The 19,562-nt window shown below is 43.1% G+C and overlaps 1 protein-coding gene across 1 annotated transcript in view; it reads right to left on the bottom strand.

Moving 5' to 3' along the window:
* Lrrn1 (leucine rich repeat neuronal 1) overlaps positions 1 to 18,906 on the bottom strand; it is a 37,488-nt gene extending 18,582 nt beyond the window's left edge. Inside the window, exon 1 of the mRNA XM_026383130.2 lies at positions 18,482 to 18,906. The gene's annotated coding sequence lies outside the window, so the exon portion shown is untranslated. The remainder of the gene's footprint in view (positions 1 to 18,481) is intronic.
* Between the last annotated feature and the right edge of the window lie 656 nt (positions 18,907 to 19,562).

The raw sequence follows: 19,562 nt of genomic DNA, 5'->3' as shown, positions 1-19,562 counted from the left end.
ATAAAAACTACCATGAAATCAATTAATTTTAGTCTTTTACAGATCATTTTAATTCTCTTCTTGTAATATGTCTATATGAAATAATTGCTTTGTAATTAGCAGCATGATTAAATGTTAAATAAATGCTAAGTCTTTAGTTTGGCAGCCTTACTATGCCTAGAAGGCCCAGTTTCATGACTTATTTTTAAGTACTTCACAGCATATTTGCTTAGTGTCCTCACTTTGGACATGGATTTCACCGTTCTATGTTAATAAATTGCAGAGAAGCTGCTAGGTGCAATGGTTCTGGATTGTACACCCCACACCACAGATGCACCAATGAAAAAAAACAGATTTGTCATGGCTGGTACTGAAAATGCCAGTGTGTAGGCTGCTAATACCAAGCCATAGATTTTTGGATGCTAACCAAGCTAAGCAATTCCATTAGACTCTATCAGATTTGATTTTGCTCCCAGACTCTTTTAAAGTTTAGTTTGTAATAGTGAAAATAACTCTCCTTATCAACATATGCCAAACATTTTCACATCTATTTCAGAACACTCACTGCATTTTTTTTTTTTTGCTTGACTAGGGCCCCATGCTATTTTTTTGTTATACTTTTAATCCAATAATAAAATTCATTAACTATCTGACATTTTTACAACATTTTGTTTTATTTAAAAAATTTAAAAAAATCCATGTCCTTAAGATGGAAGCCTATCTCTCTGATCTAGTGATATTTCTCTAAAGAATCTGACTGCTTGGAATGGGTCAATTAGAAGACTAAGTGCTGTTTAAACTTTAGACAAAGAAAATGTCAAGACCATATCCCTTCCACATTAAAATGTTCCTTTAAAATTTGAAGACAGAGAGGTAAAGTGTACATCTCTTTACCATAAAATTTCCTGCTAGTCAAGGTTAAACACAGCAGTATTCAGGTGAATGACAGAATGTGTTCTTTGACTCGCCAGAACTCGAGCACATTGAATGCTATATGTTTTTAAAAGCAAAATAAAGCCATCTGTCCCTGAACTCTTCAAATAAACTAAACTATTTTTATAACTATTTTAATAAGAACTTGAAGAACTTGATATTCTTAATCATTGCAAGAAAATAAAATAAAAGGTATACCTGCCTGTAAGACTTGGACCCCCAGTGGCTCTATAGGGAAGGTCACTCTAACCAAAGACTAGGATGGAGAGCAGGTTATAGCACAAAAACTGTGGAAGGGGCTTTACTTATATTCTTGAAACATTAGGACTGAACACTGGCTGTCCAGGTTTTCCAGCTCACATATGGTGGAAAGACTTCTCATCCTATAATCACATGAGGCAATTCCCATAATAAACGTATTCTTATCCATCCATCCATCCATCCATCCATCCATCCATCCATCTATCCATCCGTCCATCCATCCTACCTTCCTGCCCACCTTCCTGCCTTCATACCTGCATATCTATCTGCCTACTCTGTTGGTTACGTTTTTTGAAGAACCATGACAAATACACGTGACTTGTCAGAATCCCCATAGCTATTAGGTGGAAGAGCTGAGGTTAAAGCCAAGTTCATTGGACTCTGAAGTTAGGACCTTTATTGCGATGCCACCTGCCTCAGGGGTCTAATTGGATCTCCGTATTCCTGTGTGCCTTGCCACCTTCCTGAGCCTGTTCTTATGGTTAACCAAGGTTTGAGCCTATAAATTAGTTTTCTTTTATGTATCTAAGAGAATGCTAACTTTGATACCTACTTTCTTGCCTTTGATAAGGGTGTTATTTTTTAAGCATACATTTCTTTAAGTAATTGATAATGAGCTCATATTGGAATTTTTTTTAATCTAAAGCGTTGGTTATTAACTTATTTTTTTCTAATTTTCTCTTTTCTCCTAAAAGTAGACTCAATGGGGGGGGGGGAATCTAGTTAATTAGGATTTCTGTTAATCAGGTTTTTAAATTGTTTTGGTAAATGACAATCAGGTGAACACTACCTCACTGAATTTGAAATAGTTTCTTATTATAGAGCCTCCTTGATGCCAAGGGGGTTCTCCTATCTAGTATGCATTTGAAACTAATGGTCCAATACTCCAAAGTGCTCAGAGCGCTGATGACCCGCGCACCATAAATCCACTGGTGCACATTAGTAGGATGGTCCTTAATTACATAGTTTAGGCCTTGTGTAATCAAATGGTGCCAGAGAACAGCTGATAACATTAAAATGCCAGCAGCCATTATAAATCATAGTGCCTTGTATAGTTTCTCTTCAATTCATGTGTTTTATTAAGTTAAAAGCAAAAATAATTTTAGTGGAATAGCCATATTGTCATTCACAACCCTTAAAATATAAACTAATCCAAGGCTATTATGAGATCATCTTTAGTCATACTTATCTTGGTTTTCAAATTGAAATAGTTCCATTTTGTACATTTAGTAAAGGAGTTATTTTTTTTAATGAAACAATATAAAAGTTATCTCTTAGAAAGACTGACTAAATAAAAGGGTTCCTTCTTATCAGAACACAATTTGGAATAAACTGCAGATCTCTCTGTCCCTTTCTCTGCCATCATGGTGTATGCAGTCGGCTGTATGCAGTCGGCTCCATTCCTTCCATGTTTTCTCTTGAAACTTTTGGGATCAAGCTATTTCCGGGTAAAGAAACGAAAACGAAATGTCCCATCCCCCAGCAGATCTGCATGAAACTGGTAATAAAATCAGGTTCAATTCTAAGAGGAGACATTGGGGAACCACCCAGTAGGGTCTCTAAGGAATTGTGCGTGAGATGGCACACAGATTTATGCTGCATCAAGGTCACCGTCATCTTACCATAGCAAGCTGAAAACATCGCCACCATTTAAACAGTTGGACATGTTTTACCAGGAAAATGATTTTTCTCTTTGTTGTTATCCTCTGCACTAGTAGGTTACTTCAGTAGTAAATATGTGAGATATTTTGTCACTTCCATGGGGTTCAAGTCTATGCCAACAATAGAAATTAAGAGAGAAAGGTAAGAGTGTGTTCAACATCCAGGGCCTTTCATGTTTCCCTAAAGAGTTTTCTCTCACTTCTTAATCTTGTCAAAGACCTGGAAGAAAACAGCTGGTATATTCAAAAGGGAGCGAATAAAGAAAGGCTTTTAAAAGGGACCATTTACAAAGTGTATTGGTCCATTCCTGTGGCCATTAACAATACACTCAAGACTGGGTAATTTGTAGAATTCTGTTTTGAGAAAACAGAATTTCCTGAAAGTGCTGGGGGTAGGAAATCCAAAATCAAGGCATCAGAAGGTAGTGTCTGGCGAGGGCTTCTCTTTATTTCCAGAGAGTGCTGCCTGGCTGTGTCCTCATGTGGTGGGAGAGATGAAAGGGCATCAGAGAGATGAGTACCTCCTTTAACCTCCATCCTGAGGGCAGAGTCTCCCGACTTATCACATCCCTAGGGGCCTCACCTCTTCATATCATCCGGGAGGTGTAGGTGCCAGCACATGAGTTTTGGATGGACAAATAACTTTCAAACCACAGAACAAGGGATGGGCAAGGTTCAGGTGAACTCCCAAAGGAGAGTGGACACCTGTGAGCTAGCTACACCACAGCACAGAAGGCTGGAAGAAACCACAGGGCAAGGGCCCCAGCTATGAATCCAGTCCACACGTGCCTGATCCCCAGGGCAGAGGGAGGAGAGGGCACTGAGTGGCTGTGGAGGGGCGCTGACACTATCCAGCACAACCCACAGTGGGCGGAGACCCCCCACATGCCTTTTACAGGGGAACCACAGGACGGTTTCTATAATAGAGAAAGCTTAATCCACTAGCCGTGTGGAGGGCAGGGAAACCAGCTCAGAAGCGCTTCAATAATTGCTGAATAAAGGGCGATCAGAGCTGGAATCCTGGTGGTTGTTATAGGAACAATAAAACGGCCACATTAGGGAACATGCAACTATTAGATACTCCCGTTAACCAGACAAGAAGGAAAGGAAGCCGAGGTTGGGGTCCAGTGACTGTGATGACAGCAGACCCCAAAGTAAGAGGGTCAGGCAGAGCAAGAGTTCACTTTGGAAGGGGATGTGTTTCCATCCAGGTGTAGAGCATGGGGAGACAGGGGCGGGAGTCCTTCTCTCCTGGCTCCCTCCCTGCTAGGCCACCTGGCGGTGGCTTCTTTCCCCTGTAGAAGACAGCGGTTTCCTCTGACTCAGGCACTGTCCAATCTGCGTCTACTGCTTCCCCTGGTCCCCTGAGTGATGTTGTTATTCTCAGGGTGAAAATATCCAGGAGGCATTTGGAAACACAGGACTGGCCTGATGGAGCAAAAAGATGGCTGGAGAGAAATGTGGAAGTTTTCCTCATGAAAATCTAGTAAAGAGTTCTTAAAATCTCAAAGGGCATAGACAGAAAAGAAGGTTATTGATAAAACGAGGCAGAGGAACCAGGGATTTACTGCCTTTACTAAAACATGGTAAGAGGCAGGAGGAGCCCAAGTTCAAGGGCAGCCTGGGCAACTTAGCAAGACCCTGTCTAAAAAAAAAAAAAAGGATGGGGATGTAGCTTAGTGTAGCTTAGCATCTGTGAGACCTTGGGTTCAGTCTCCAGTACTGCAACAATAAAAATAAATAAAAAAGGGAGTGGGGTGAGATAAAATCACAGTAAAAGTATGCTTGAATCTTGCTTAAAAGTAACTAACTCCATCAGCTCCTTTGGTCACTATTTGGTGATAGTGTCTGAATTTAGTTATATGTCAAAACAAAGATGTAAAAAAAAAAATCATTACAGAAGCAAAATGCTACAAACTCAGCATGAAAGTGACCTCTATATTATTAGCCATAATAATTAAGATCAGGCAGAAAAGAACATCTCTCCACTGAGGACACATCACTTAGGACTAAGTGACCAATCCAACATGTAAGATCTTACACACTCAGCATTGATCTCTTCTTCCATGTTCGCACCAGCCAGATGTAGTCAAATACCTTTTACGTAACCGAGATCATGAGCAAGAATAACATCTTACACAGGAGCCATGGGCTGCTCAAGCAAGAGAAACTTTTCAGGTATCCCTGAATTAAATGAACAAAGGTTCATTTATGGGCAACCCAGGTGATGGCTTGTCAGTTAACTAGTGTCTTAATCAGAAGTTCATCTACAATAAAAGGAAATTGTATTACAAGGGGGAGAAGGCAATGGAAGACAAACATTACAAGATGAGCTAACTTACTTACAAGATGAGCTTACAGAACTTACTAGGTACTGTGTACCATTTTTACATATACTGTATCTTTCCATTCTCACAATCCTCTGATGTTATTTAAATTTTTTTTAAACAATCAAGCCTCAGATCTAAGTTAGTTCACATGCACAAGGTCACACAGAGATGAGGGAAAGAATTTCTTCCAGGAATGTCCTTTTGTCCTTGAAGCCTGGTGTATGCCAGATCAAACATGTCACTCAAAGAACTACTCACCTGACTTGCCTCTCCAGGAATTCAGAATTTCTTCTGTCTTTCCTCCCAGGATGGCAACCAGCACATCTCTTCTGTATATAACCAAAACTCTCTTTTTGCTGAACTTCCTCCAAGTTCGGCCTTTTCTAACTCCAAGTGTGTTTTGGAAGCAGAAGGAAGAGAGTCCCCCCTTTTTTCTGTCCTGTGCCATCCCTGTCTTCTCTGGTCTCAAACCCACCAGGCACCTTCTAACCACATCTTTTCCCTGGCTAACTCTTTGCTTGCTCTTGAGATTTGGGTTTAAAGGTCGCTTCTTTAGGAGGTCTTCTCGTGGAAGCCTCTGTGGTATATTCTCCTGGTCTCAACGGCTTCTCTTCCACTGGGCTCACAGCCGTCATTTCACATTCATGCATGTGTGTGATAAGTGGAGTCATCACACATAGATGGCAAGCTCCAAGTGGGGAGTACACACCAAGTGCTTTGCTCACCACCATATCACCAGTCCATAGAAAATGACCTGCACACAAATGGAAATATTGGCCAAATGACTGAATCAAATGACCGTCGTATTCTCAGAACTGGACCCAATGCCTTCCATATGTCGTCATGACAACCCTGTGAGTAGATATCATTCTTGCAATGTCTAAAGGAGAGAGTTTAGATCAACACATCAAATCTCTTAACCAAGAATGCACAGCTAGCATGTGATGTGGTAGAGCTGCAAAGCAGGAATTGTCAGGGCGGAACCCCTGTTTTTTTCCTGCTTTGTTGTAGAATTTCTATAGATGATCACTGGCCTGTTTTGTCTTGTCTCTATTCACTTTCTATCTCCAATGAGTTTGGAAGCTCATCCGGGATGGAAATAATGCCATGTTGTCACCTCCCATATCACCCTTCTAAGATATTCTACATGCATATAGTCAATATCTTTTGATGAATAACACTTGCTTGGCAATAATATCATTAAAAACTTCCCCAAAGGAGTTTTAATTTCTATAATAAACTTTCTAAAATAATAAACACCAACATGAGTATAATACATCTTTATGAATTACTCATTTTCTACTTAACGGCAGAGAAAATAACTTTGTAAAAATTGTTTAAAAGACGCAGCGTTGGCAAAATGAAAACAGACATATGATATGGAAATTCTGTCACTCACTGAATATTTCCTAAGTGATTTTCACGTGCCGAGTGCTGTGACAGGTGCCAGAGACCTAAGACTAAGTCATAGTTTCTTTCCCTTACGGAGCTGTTTGGTGGTGATGGCATTACAATGACCTGAATAAATAATCCTATATTAAGATGGCATATTCCTATACTTGAAGCAAGGGTGAGGAGATTCAGGGAACTCAGGGATAGTGTTCCCAATGCAGCCTGAAGGAAAACCAGGAGCCAGAGTACCTGCTCCTACATATGTACTACTACCTGAAAGGTATTGGGCAAGTTCCTTGCCTCAGTTTTTTCCACATCTTTAAAATGGGGAAATACCTCTTGGGGTTTCTATGTGCTCCTCTCAGCACACAGAAAATTCCATTTACTGGCCTGCAAGGGTAGCCAGGTGGCCAAAAGACTGCAGAGCTGAGAGTATGGAAATCTCCAATGGCCAACCAATGCAATCCAATGGGAAGCACTGGTAATGAAGATTCAACAAGACAATGAAGTTCTCTGTAAATAATTATTATTTCTACATCATGAGGAATTCAAAGAGGATGCTCTTGATTCACCCTTCCATATGCAAATGAAAATCTGTGAGCTGAAATGGAGCAGGGGGCTGTGGAGGATAAGCCACAGCAATCTGCCCCTGTCAGTCTACCTGGGATCCCTCTAAGAGGTCACATCTGATCTGGCTCCCCTGGTGACCTCCTCTTGCTTCTTGACTGACTGTGCCCTGGGGCATTCTAATCCAACCAGGAGCTTCGGAGTTGGGTCAATAAGATGATGACGTGTGGAGATGATGATACCAAGAACTAACAATAACAAGGAGTGCGACATTGCTTATTGAGCACTCTCAAGATGCTTAGCAATGTTTGAGTTTCACACGCCCCAATGATTTTATGATCACAGTGGATACAGAGAGGTGAAGCTCTTGTGTCTATGAATTATACCAACTTCAATTCCTATCCTCTTTATGGAACATCTCTGAATGTAATCTTTTGTCTCTGGCTATAAAGTGGGATTCTATGAATTACAATTTAGGGTCTGCTGAGGTCTAGATGTTTGTCTGCAAAAGGTTACTGTATTGGAAGCTTAGTCCCAATGTGGTGGTGTGAGGTAGTGGATCCTCTAAGAGGTGGTGTCTAGTGGGAAGTGGTCAGGTTATGGGGGCACCACAACTGGAAGAAGCTAATCTACTTGTAGCAGAAATTGAGTAGTTTCTGGGAGAAATGGGTTGTTACAAAGTAAGCTCAGCTTTCCTTGGCTCATGTTTTTCCTCCTTCATACAGTCCCTTCTACATGTAGCCAGTTCCCTGTCACCTTTTGTAACATATTGTAACACAGCTAAGAGGCCCCTCACCAGACTCTGGACTCATGTTTATTATTTTGTAACCACGCGAATTATAAGCTAAGTATGCATCTTTTCTTTATAAAGTAAACAGCCTTGGGTATTTTGTTATAGCAACAGAGAGAAAACAGACTAAGAAGGGGCATTGTAATATTTTCTGAAAGAGAACAGAGAAAGTAGAAACAGAACCGAATCTAGAAACAAAGAAAAGTGATCTAACGTATTCATCTGTGTGCCAGTCCATTAAAAATACATTAGCTGACAGGATTTCTTGCATGTCTGGACAAATATAAAGCTCTCTTACCCACAAAAGGGGACAATCGTGTGAGTTTCTGACTTCATGAAACCTCTAGTCTGAATTTTCTTGTCCCTGAACACTGCTCCACTTGTTTCAGAATTAGCATCCTCAGAATGCAGAAACAGTAGCAGGCAGAAGGGTCAGAAAATATAATAATATAATTTCTCCTGGTTGTTACTATTTACTTTCTAGGTACTTACTTTGGTTCAAGAACTATGCTAGGGGACTTAGATGATTGAACAATTTTAGTGATTCTGGAATTGCAGGTTCTGTTACTATCCTCACTTTGCAGATGACATCGAGGCTTAGAGCACAGAGCTAAGATGCACTTTTAAATTTTTTTTTTCTTTTTTAGGTTGTAGATAGACACAACACTTTTATTTTATTTATTTACTTTTATGTGGTGCTGAGGATAGAACCAGTACCTCACATGGTAGGTAAGTGCTCTACCACTGAGGCACAACTCCAGCCCTGAGATGTGCTTCTGAAACTAAGTCTTCCCGACTCTAAGACCTGTCTTGTTACCTACTCTTTTCCCCCTGCTTAGGGCTATACATCCTGTAACACCACCACAGTGAGTGACACATTGTTCTGACATGTCACTTGCACGTCAGAAGGATACCTTAAAGCAAAAGCAAGCTTTAGAAACAGATTTCAGATGGTAGATTTTAACATTCCTGGAAGCTCGAAGCTCTTATAAAAATTATTTGATACTTAAGATTCAACAATTTACCTATCTCTGATAATATTAACAGGATTTTTTTTTAAAAAAATTCTGTGTAACAGGAGGATGCTTTTCAATTTTTAGAAACTTCTAAATTTAGAAAGCAATGATACAACTTAATATGATGGTAATGGTTAGAAGGATGTAATCTTTAAATATGCATTTTCCTCCGTGTAAAAATTATTTATCCTAAATAGGGTTGAAAAACATGTTCTGTTAATAACTCCAATATAATTTTAAAGGATAATTCAGTGATGATGAGTTAAATAGATTTCAAAATTAAAAGCAGTAAAAAATGGTTTTATTTTACATAAACATTACTTTTATATGGAATTGTATAACTTTGTGGAATATGGATGGGCTAGAAGAGCTAATCTAATCGAGCCTTTTTGTTTTATAGCTGCAATTAAAAAGGAAGAAACGTAGCCAAGTGCTTTAACAGGGCAGGTTTAGAGTCACACAGACCCAAGTTCATGTCCCTGCTCTGCCTTTTAGCAGGTCTTCAGGTGCCATTCATGGGTTACAGAGGCAATTATTTCTTTCTTTTTCTTTTTTTAAAAATAATTTTTAGTTGTAGATGGACACAATACCTTTATTTATTTATCTTTATGTGGTGCTGAGGATCGAACCCAGGGCCCCACACGTGCTAGGCGAGCATTCTACCACTGAGCCACAACCCCAGCCCGTAGAGGCAATTCTTAAAAGTGCCCTGCATACAAAGCAGGAATGCCATAAATTGAGACTATAAATAAAGGACTCTATGACCTGGGAGCCCTGTGTAACATTTTCCTCCCACTTACTGAAGCATCTCATTTGCACGGAACTCACCTTTCATCCCACTTGCTCAATCCTCCTTGTGAAGCCTTGGGAACTTCTGCACTGCAGTTCCATTTTGACGGTGCTACTCTTTAGACATGCAGAGAAAGGTATCCCCACGGCATCTGCCCACATACTACGTGTTTTCCCTTCAGATGTCTTTAAAATGACCCAAGTTTTTCACCTGACCTCCCAGTTGGGAAATGATGAGTGTTTCTGCTTACAGGGCTATACGTGTCCCCGAAGAACATAGCAAAGCTAACTGGTCCTTTGGGGGTGCTAAACCTTACATGTCATCCTCACTGCTCGGAACCCTACTCAGCTGCAATAACAAGCCAAAGAAACCCAGTAATTGCTACTCTGCTGTTCTCGGTGTTTCTGTTATGGGCCGACGACTTAATGGGTAGGTAGATTCCATAACTCATGTTCGAGGAGTGAATGTAGATTCCACGAGTGTCCTGGAGACTCTCAGGATGTGGCTGAAGCCCCACGTAACTCTCGCTCATGATCCTAGAAATCACTGAGGATGAAAAAATTCTTGAGCAGAGCCAGGCACTGTGGTGTGTGCCTGTCATCCCACAAGGCAGGAGGGTAGCAAGTTCAAGGTCAGCCTGGAACTTAGTGACTGTCTTAAAATAAAATTAAAAAGGGCTGGGCATGTGGCTCAGTGGTAGAAGAACCCTGAGTTCAATTCCCAGTGTTGCAAAAACAAACAAGAAACCTTGAGTGGTGCTGCAGCTTCTCAGTTTTCCTTCCCCTAAGAAAACACTCCACTAGGCAGGAGAAACGAGAGGTCAACATACCCTTAAGGCCTTGAGAGAGGGCTCTCTCCAAAACTCACATTGATGTGCCAGTTTCATTACAGAAACAAACAAGCACACACTCAACAGTATGGAATCTCTCTGTTTTATGTTTGTACACATGCGTGTGCATTCGTCTATACCCTGGTTGTCCTTCTCTGGTAGGAACATTAAATACCTCTGCCAAAGCAAAATCGAGAACAGAGAACGGTGACACTGTTGCATCTTTTCCGAATTCATTCTTTCTGCATGTTCTTGGTCTTCTCGTTTTCTAACCCTAGTGTCCCTCTCATATGAAACTTTCTTCCCAGGTTGAACATTTTATTAATGCTACTCAGGTCAGCTTAACACTCAAGACGGAGGACCTGATCTGTCGGGAAACCCAGCTTAAATTTCCCTGCTTGCTACTTTTTAATCGCTGCCTCCCAGGTCCTTGCTGTCTCTGGTAACCCAGAAGCTACAAGGCTGAATCACTGTCATCTTCTGTCCTGCTCAGACTCCACAGTCCAGGAAGCAGCCCCAGTCCCAATGGAGAAGGAACTGGGTCTGAGAACCAGAGAGCCTGGCCTCTTAGGCCAGCTTCATTCTTTTACTTAGATGTGTGAACTAGAAAAGTTCAACTTTTTTTTTTTTTGGTACCAGGGATTGAACTCAGGGGCACTTGACCACTGAGCCCCATCCCCAGCCCTATTTTGTATTTTATGTAGAGACGGGATCTCATTGAGTTGCTTAGCACCTCACCATGGCTGAGATTGGCTTTGAACTCCCGATCCTCCTGCCTCAGCCTCCCAAGTCGCTGGGATGACAGGCATGTGCCACCGTACCTGGCACCATCCCTCATCTTTAATCAATAAACTGTGACTTGTTCATGGTCAGTTTGACCTTCTTCGTGACCCTGGTCCCTTATTAGAAGAAATAGTGATCATCCCTGGTATCTCAGAATAATTGCAGATCAAATGAGATATTTAAGACTTTTACAAAGCTTAAAGTTCTAAGACATGAGACGTAGCTAAGTCAACTTGGCCTCATCTTCCCGTTCTGCGGCTTGTGCTGTCCTCTCCTCTTCACTCAAGGCCCACTGAATTCAGACCGAGTCCTACGAGCAATGAACAACTCTGTCCCAGGTTTATAGTTGTGTATGGTGGTGGTGGTGGTGGACGGGGTTGGCACTGGGCATTTAACTCAAGGGTACTCTACCACTAAGCCACACCCCAAAGCCTTTTTATTTATTTAGATATTGGTTCTCCCTATGTGGCCAAAGTGTAGCCTCAAACTTGCAATCCTCCTGCCTCAGAGTGGCTGAGATTATAGATGTGAACTCTCATGCCCAACTCCCAGATTATATAGTTCTTGACAAACGGAAGGAATCTACTATTTTCAAGCAATCATCTAACCACTTATGTTCAATAAGTCTAGATCTACAGTTGTCTCCTGAACACTTGTGTTCCTGGTGATAGTCTGCTCCGTGGATTAACCAATATATTTTGGAAAGCCTTTGCTGACAGCCACTATTTGAATTCAGATTCCTTCTATCCTTCCACAGCTCCTACTTTTCCCATCACAGTGCACTCAATATCACCTGTCAGTCTCCTTTCTGAACCCTGCTAGATTTCAGATTATTGAGGGCAGAGGCAATATTTGCGAGACAAAGTTTCTCATCCTAGGCACTACTAATATGTGCACCAGATAATTCTTTGCTTTGGAAACCACCCTATGCATTGTAGGATGCTTAGCCTCATCCCCTACCTACTAGATCCCAGTAGTACCCTGCCTGCTCTCAGTTGCGATAACAACTGACAAAAAAAAACAAAAAAAATGTCTCCAGAATTTGCCAATTGTTCTGGGGTGGAAGTGGGGGGTCACCCCCCTGGTTCAAATCCTCTGTTCACATCACCTTGAGAGGCTGAGACAGGAGGATTGCAGAGTTCAAAGCCAGCCTCAGGAAAAGCAAGGTGCTAAGCAACTCTGTGAGACAAAATAGGGCTGGGGAGGTGGCTCAGTGGTCGAGTGCCCCTGAGTTCAATCCCTGATACCCCCAACTCCTCCACCCAAATATCCTCTGTTCAGAGTACCTTTTTTTTATTCTGCACACTCAATAAATATTTGTAAAAGAATACACGGATTGAGGAAACAAATGCTTATGGTGGATTTAATTACAAGCTGCAGAAAAATCAAGCCAACTTTAGTTTTAGTGCCTTTTCTAATGCCTAGCACATAGCAGGTGGCGTTCAATATATATTTATTGGGTGAACAAATGTTTAGTGAGCATAAATAGCTTCCTGTATCCCCAGAAAAGTTCTTTCCCCTGGGAGGGCCCAGATGAGGTGGTAGGGAACTGTCAATATTAGGGAGAGAACATTTTAAAAAGAGCAACAACAAAATCTCTTAGCTGCAGAACTAGAAAGGAGAAAAAATCACCGTGCAGAAAAGGTGGGGGTTGTCCCCTGGACCTTTAAGCTCTCTATGCAATCATAACGTTAGGACAAAAATCAAATTCTTTGCAACGGTAATGCTAGAAACATCTACCAACTTTCCTGGACCCTTCACGACTCAACTCTGATAGCAACAGGAAGCCTCGGGAGGGTTGCAGGACATCTGGAAGGTCACACAGTCAGTCATTAGTGTCAGAGCTGGGAGCTGAGCCTGAACATCCCTGACTCTCTGCACAGGGCTTGATTACAATGAGTATTAGGGATGCAAATTAAGACTTATCACTATTGTGAAATAACAATGCAGGTTAATGATATTCTTTATTGCCATGCTAACATATTTCTTTTTTCCTAGAGGAGAAAATTATAGGCATGAAACCAATGAAGCCACCTTTCTTTCTTTGTAAAGCTTTTTCAATATTCCTAAATGAAGATTCTCTCATTGTGCTTACTGCTTAATAGGACAAACTGATTTTTTTTTGGGGGGGGTGGGGGGGTGGGGAGGTCTCCTAGGTCTCACTGAGATAGATGCTGTTCAGGTCTCCCTGTCTGAATTGAAAATGACTCTGCTAATCCATTATCCCACAAAGGACAGTCATAAATAGTAAGAGCAAATATTTTGAAATGAAGATTTAATGGACATTCTCCTGCAGAGGTTAGGCATTGTTGGAAATACCTCCCTCGGAAATCTCTGTTAGGCAAAGGCTGGTGATCACCCTTTCCTGGATGCTCCTGGAGGATGATTCTCCTCCCATAATTGAGAAGGTAGCTCCAGAACAATGGCACATTCATCCCTGTGTTCTTCCAACTTTCAGTAGTTGTACTTTTCACTCCCAGGTCGACTAAATTTCTGCCACATAAAAACCTTTCACACAGGAAGATGTCATGTCACATGTACATTGTAAATGTAGCTATGGTAACCGAAAAATGCCACCAGTGTGTCTGCTTCATACACAAATGAGGGGACAGCTGTGGAGACCACATGTCTGCCAGTGGTATAATAGATGTGAGCTAGGACAGCCCGGGTCACCAAATTACAACTTATTTATATTAATCAGAGCTTTCCAATAACATTCCAACCTCTGAGCTATAAAGAGTGCAAATGGAAGGCAATAAGCCACTATAAAAGCAGTTTTCACCGCACAGCTTTCTAAACCAAGTGTCTTACGCTAATATAGGGCATCTTTAGAGGGGACTCTGAAGTCGAGGTGGACAGGGCCTTTGGTGTGTATCACTGTCAACCTTGCTCCTTTACATCTCAGGGATGATTGTCAGTATATCTGATGTGATGTTCACGTCAGTTGTAGTACTGGAGGTAGTGCTTCTATAAACCTTCTAGCAATCTGATTATGGTAGTCAATTAGTCCTTCCAACCTTATTAGTCCATACCTACCAGGTTATAATTGAGAAATGTGAAGGCTGGCAATTCAGCAAATGATCCAAGTTCTATGACTAGGTAATATAGCTTGCTTACCAACCAAATAAAATTGCAAATAACATCCTTATTTTGCTAGAGCTTTTGAAAACATATAAAAAGTTAAACATAGAGGAATATGCAATCCTGCATAGTATTTCCTTTAAAAACACTGAAACATATTATTATACATATTATACACATGTGTGTGTATACACACACACACACATATATATATATATATATATATATATATATATATATATATATATATATATCTCCATGGATTATAATGCAATGTCAATAACCACTTATGACTTTATCTGTTTTTAGAAATGTGGAGGCTATAACCTAACATATCCATCAAGTAGATAAATGGTTATAGTCTGAAACAAGAAAAATTTAAAAGCAAACTTCACTTTAGAATACCTTTTAGAAGAAATGATTCCTTTGGTCACTAAAATATTGAGTTTTACAGCTAGAGTTTAAGTTTAGTCTCTCTTCTGTAACTTTGGTCAAAACAAGAGAGAATACATGTTTTCTGACTTCGGCTATATAATTATAATTTCATCCTGAATAAAATATTAATCAAAGCTCTATTCATGAGTTAAAGATACTTCCATTGTTCCCAGAAACCAAAATATGCTTCTAAAATGGAATTTGCTTTATCTTCGGATTGGCTTAACCCAAAATAGAAGATCTGCATAATAACTCTAAAAAATTAAACACAATATTTGAGCAACCTTACATTAATGCTCAAATGAATCACCCGGATAACTATTATTTTGCAGCTTAAAAATGAATTTAGAGAAAGTATTGTGGAAATCTTGTAAAAATGACATTCAAATCCTATAATTTACCATATTTTATTTGTGGCTTATGGCTTATTTGAGGTGGTATTAAAAACCTACAGTTCTGATTATTTATAATTTCTTATAGTCAGTTGGCTTGGGGAAAGTAGCAATATAACTCTGTAGAGGGAGATTTTTAGAAAATATTTGATGTATTCCCTTGAGTATCTCTGCTAAAGAATCCATGGTGATTCTCTGGCCATTCAAGTCAAGAATTCAGGGTTAGCAGCCTCTAATCAGAGACAGATGAATGGTGGCGTTTTCCCTTGCTTTATTTTAGAATTTCAAACACTAACCAGAGCCACCTGTGATTATGCTTCAGAGGCACAGGCTGCAGTTGGATCTGGCCTGAGATTCCTTTATGTAGCAGAGTGATTCTTTCTAATAATTAACTACTTTTATTTACCAAGGAATGAACTCCCTAATCTTTCCTTTCATTCGACTTCCACAATGAAGATCTCACAAAGACAGGATAATAGCCAAAGACAAAGATTCACAAATATGAAGATTTGGTATTTTGTTTCAAGAAAATACCTAGATGATAACTTTACAACAAAAAGGTATGCAGTCTTAGTTTAGAAATGCCATTTTTATTTTATAGTTATCCTTCAACTCCATCAGGAAGACAGAATCCCAGGTTTAAGAGTCACATAAGAGTTTATTACAATGATTTGTTACTTTCTGACTTCTATATAGCTCTAAGACAGAAAATGCAAACTTGGCTATAACATTTTCTTACTGAAATGGGACTCAATTCATTTTCTTTTTCCCTCATGGAACATCCTGCATTATGTGTTAAAGGCACTGAACCAGCAAAAATAACTTCAGGAAACACAAAATAGAAGACCAACATCTGTTGTCCACCCCTCCTCCCAATCACTGAGCCCTCCAAAACAATGTTATCTTTTTTTTTTTTTTTTGGTGGTATTTTAATGTCCCTTTCAGTGAATATACAGAAAACAGGGGCAAATGCTGTTCAGTGAATAGGGTCTTTTTCCCTTCAGCAGTGTTTGAGACTGACAAAAGAAGAGGCCACTGGTGCTGGTGTGTCAGGAGGTAGAATTGCTGGCCTCACGTGTGGCCAGACAGGGCCTTTTGTTCCCGGGTCACACAATGCCAGGAGGTGAACTTGCAATGTGGTTGGTTGATCAGCTAAGGTTAGATCAGGCAGGAAGGCCCTTGCTTTGGGGGTTCATTGCATGACTGCCTCCCTATTTGTTGTTCTCTGCTGTGACCCCAAATCCACCCCTGTTCCTAGGAACCGCACTCGTACAAGTTTAGTGCCTTAAGGACCCAAATTGTGACAGAACAGCAGACACTTTAGTGAGACCTTCCTGTTGGTTGGACTGGGACAACTATCTTCTCTTCAACTACTTATCTCTGAGGATGGGGAACAAGTGTGAGCACAAAGTTCTATTTTTCAAAGAAAAGGAAAAGAAACTCCAAAAGTTGAGAAGTCAATTCGGGAATCACTTCAAAGCCACCGAAAGAGGATTCAAGTTACTCTCTGCTTCACGGAAACAATTTCCTTAACTAGCTCAGAATATCCTGCTCAAATACATACAGCCAGGTAAAGAGCAAACAGACTTTGAGCTTTCCAAAATAATACCACTCAAAGAATTTGGCTCTAACATAAAGGTGTCAACAAGCCATGGAATTCCCAAACAGAAAAATTCACACTGCCCCTTTATACCATTTTCTTAAGGTCTATTGTTAACTGAAGGCTCCTTGTCTGTTCAAATTCCTTCATGTGAATGGATGAGGCCAGACATCTGCCAGGATCTGCTCACATTTGCATGCAAATCAGAGACTTGGGGACACACATGGCCCTGGAGCCAATAACACCACTTTTCCTCTAGGTTTATACGGATCAAAGTATGAATCTTCCTGAACTTTCCACTCCTCTGCTCCTAGCTTTGACAATGATTAATGATCATATCTGAGAAATAATCATCATCATCCAGACTCTGGTGGCAAAGCAAATTAACGAAACAAAACAACAACATATTGTCCTGCAGGAAAGCCTACATGCAAAAACTCAAGTCCTCAGTACCTGCTCACTTGCCTAATTTGAATTCCGGTTTTATTATTCGGGTCAAGGAATGAAAATACTAATGATGGGATAGGATATAGAGTCCATATTCCAGATTTTTTGCCCTTTGCCTGTGTGGTTCCAGGGTCTCAAAGCCATTTCTCTTCCTCCACTCACTCACTCCCACTGTTCTTGGCGCTGGGGCTACAGAGGTGAATATGGCAAAGAAGCATCACCCCAAGTCTGCGGGTCCTAGTATCCACGCCTGCTCTTTCGCAGCCGTCCCAGGACAGACTTTCCCACCTGTCCTGGGTGCGGGGCGCCCTTTAAGCTGCTGGACTTTTGCACCCAACCCCAGCTTGCTAGGCAGGAACTCCCTCCGCAGGAGGCGGTCACCGCGGGATCCTAGGAAGCGCGGCGTGAGTCCAGCGGCTGCCCACACCCCTCTGGACGCAGCACAAAGGACACTCGCTGGCAAACTTTCCCCGCATCTGACCCTGACCGAGCCGGGAACCCCGCGCCGGTTCCGATCCTGGAGGGGACCAGGACTTCCCTGACATTTCAGCATCCCTGGCGAGCTTCCTGAGGCTGCCACCCCTTCTGGCCTCAGAATGTATAGGGGGAGGGTTTTCCCCGTTAGATTGCCAGGTAGTTGAGCGCCTTCTTCCTAACGCTGACTTCAATACACCAACTGCTTTGTGAATGACGCCCCTTGCCCCTTTCTCACAGCGACAAGGACATCGCAAGACCTCTTTCCTCTTGTCTTTACCCATGATCAGCCACCTTCCTTTCCCTTCTCTTGGCCCCCTTTCCGCGCTCCGCTCGGGTCCCAGCTGCCTTCCCCAATTCACACCCCAATTCCATTCCTCCTCCTTCCCATTCCGGGGCACCACCCTCCCCCCAGCGGGTCCCCGAAATCCACCGGTTGGGCTCCCGCCACCGCCTTTTGCCCATTTCAGTCTGGCCTCGCTAACCCCGGTTTCGCTGTTGGTGATGTTCGGTTTTGTTTTAGAAGGGGAAAATAACTAGAATCTCGTTTCCCGACTTCGTCATTTTCGCCAGCCGCGCCCCCTCATCCCCCTTAGGCCCGCGATCTTATCCCAGGGTCCCCCAGACCTTCTGGGGTCCGCCACGCTGACAAGTTTGCCCCGACTTCCCCCTGGCTGCCTCCCACACCTCCCGCTGCGGCCCGGTGGGGTAGTGCACTTACCCCAAGGCCCGGCCGGCAGGGGTGTTGGGGTGCGCACGGGCCGGGCACCCGCGGCGACAGCAGCAGCGGCAGGAGGAGAAAGAGGAGGCGGATCGGCTGAGCGGCGCCTCCCTCCCAGCCCGCAGCGCGCACCGGCTCCTCGGGGGACCCCCGGCAGAGCACCGAGACCGGAGGCGAGGCAGCTACGGGAGCAACAGCTGCTGCGCGGGGCTGGGCTAAATCCGGCTCTTGGGGGGCCGGGGTAGGAGAGAGCAGGGCTGGGAAGGAACGCGAGAGAACTGGGTGCAGAGGGCGGGGTGGCGAGCGGGCTGGTCCGAGGAGGGCGCCCCAGGCGCCTAGGGATGCCGCCGCCCGGGCTGACGCCGCCGGCCTCTCTCCCCGCCCGGCAGGCGCTGCAGCCGCGGGCGCACGGGCCTCGCCTCGCTCCCCGGCTCGCTGCCGGCGCCCTCGGTGCGCCGCGCTTTGTGCTCCCCGCAGCCGGCGTGCACCTGGTGTAAGCAAAAGCGGTCAGCTGATGGGCTGTGCGCCGATTGGCTGCTCCGCCGAGTCCTCCCCTCCTTCCCGACCCCCTTCCCGGCCTCCCACACCCGCCCTCGGCTCAGCCCCGTGCTGGGGCACCATCTGTAGCCGGCCCAACAAAGGCGCAGCGCGACCGGCCTCGGGTGGCCGGGCTGCGCGCTGTGCCGCCGCCACCGCGGCTGCAGGGAGCCGCGGGTCGCCGAGTTTTGTCTAGGGGACGACAGGCTGCGACCGGGTTAGGGAAGCGAACGAAGCACACTGCCGTTTCTTAGCAAAAAGGGGGAAGAAATGTAGAGAAAATGAGCGTGTAAAAAGGCCAGCCGGGCACCACGGGGCTACTACCTCCCTGCACAACGTCGAACTCGGGCTCAGGGGCTGAGAAGCCCGAGATAGAGTCAAGTTTCAATATGAAATCAGACCCTTCGTTTTAAAATGTGGGGTGATTCCGTGGGCAGGGTGTACAAGCCCGGGTGGGGTGTGCCTGCGGTGGTGGACCTGGTCCTCGCCCTTGTCGCGGAAAGTAGTATTTGGACACTTAATGTGAATGGTGAATCCACTTCCC

Source organism: Urocitellus parryii, chromosome 16, assembly GCF_045843805.1.
Source record: "Urocitellus parryii isolate mUroPar1 chromosome 16, mUroPar1.hap1, whole genome shotgun sequence".
NCBI classification, from domain to species: domain Eukaryota; kingdom Metazoa; phylum Chordata; class Mammalia; order Rodentia; family Sciuridae; genus Urocitellus; species Urocitellus parryii.
Note: the sequence above shows the minus strand (reverse complement) of the source record. Positions and strands in the feature narration are given on the sequence as shown.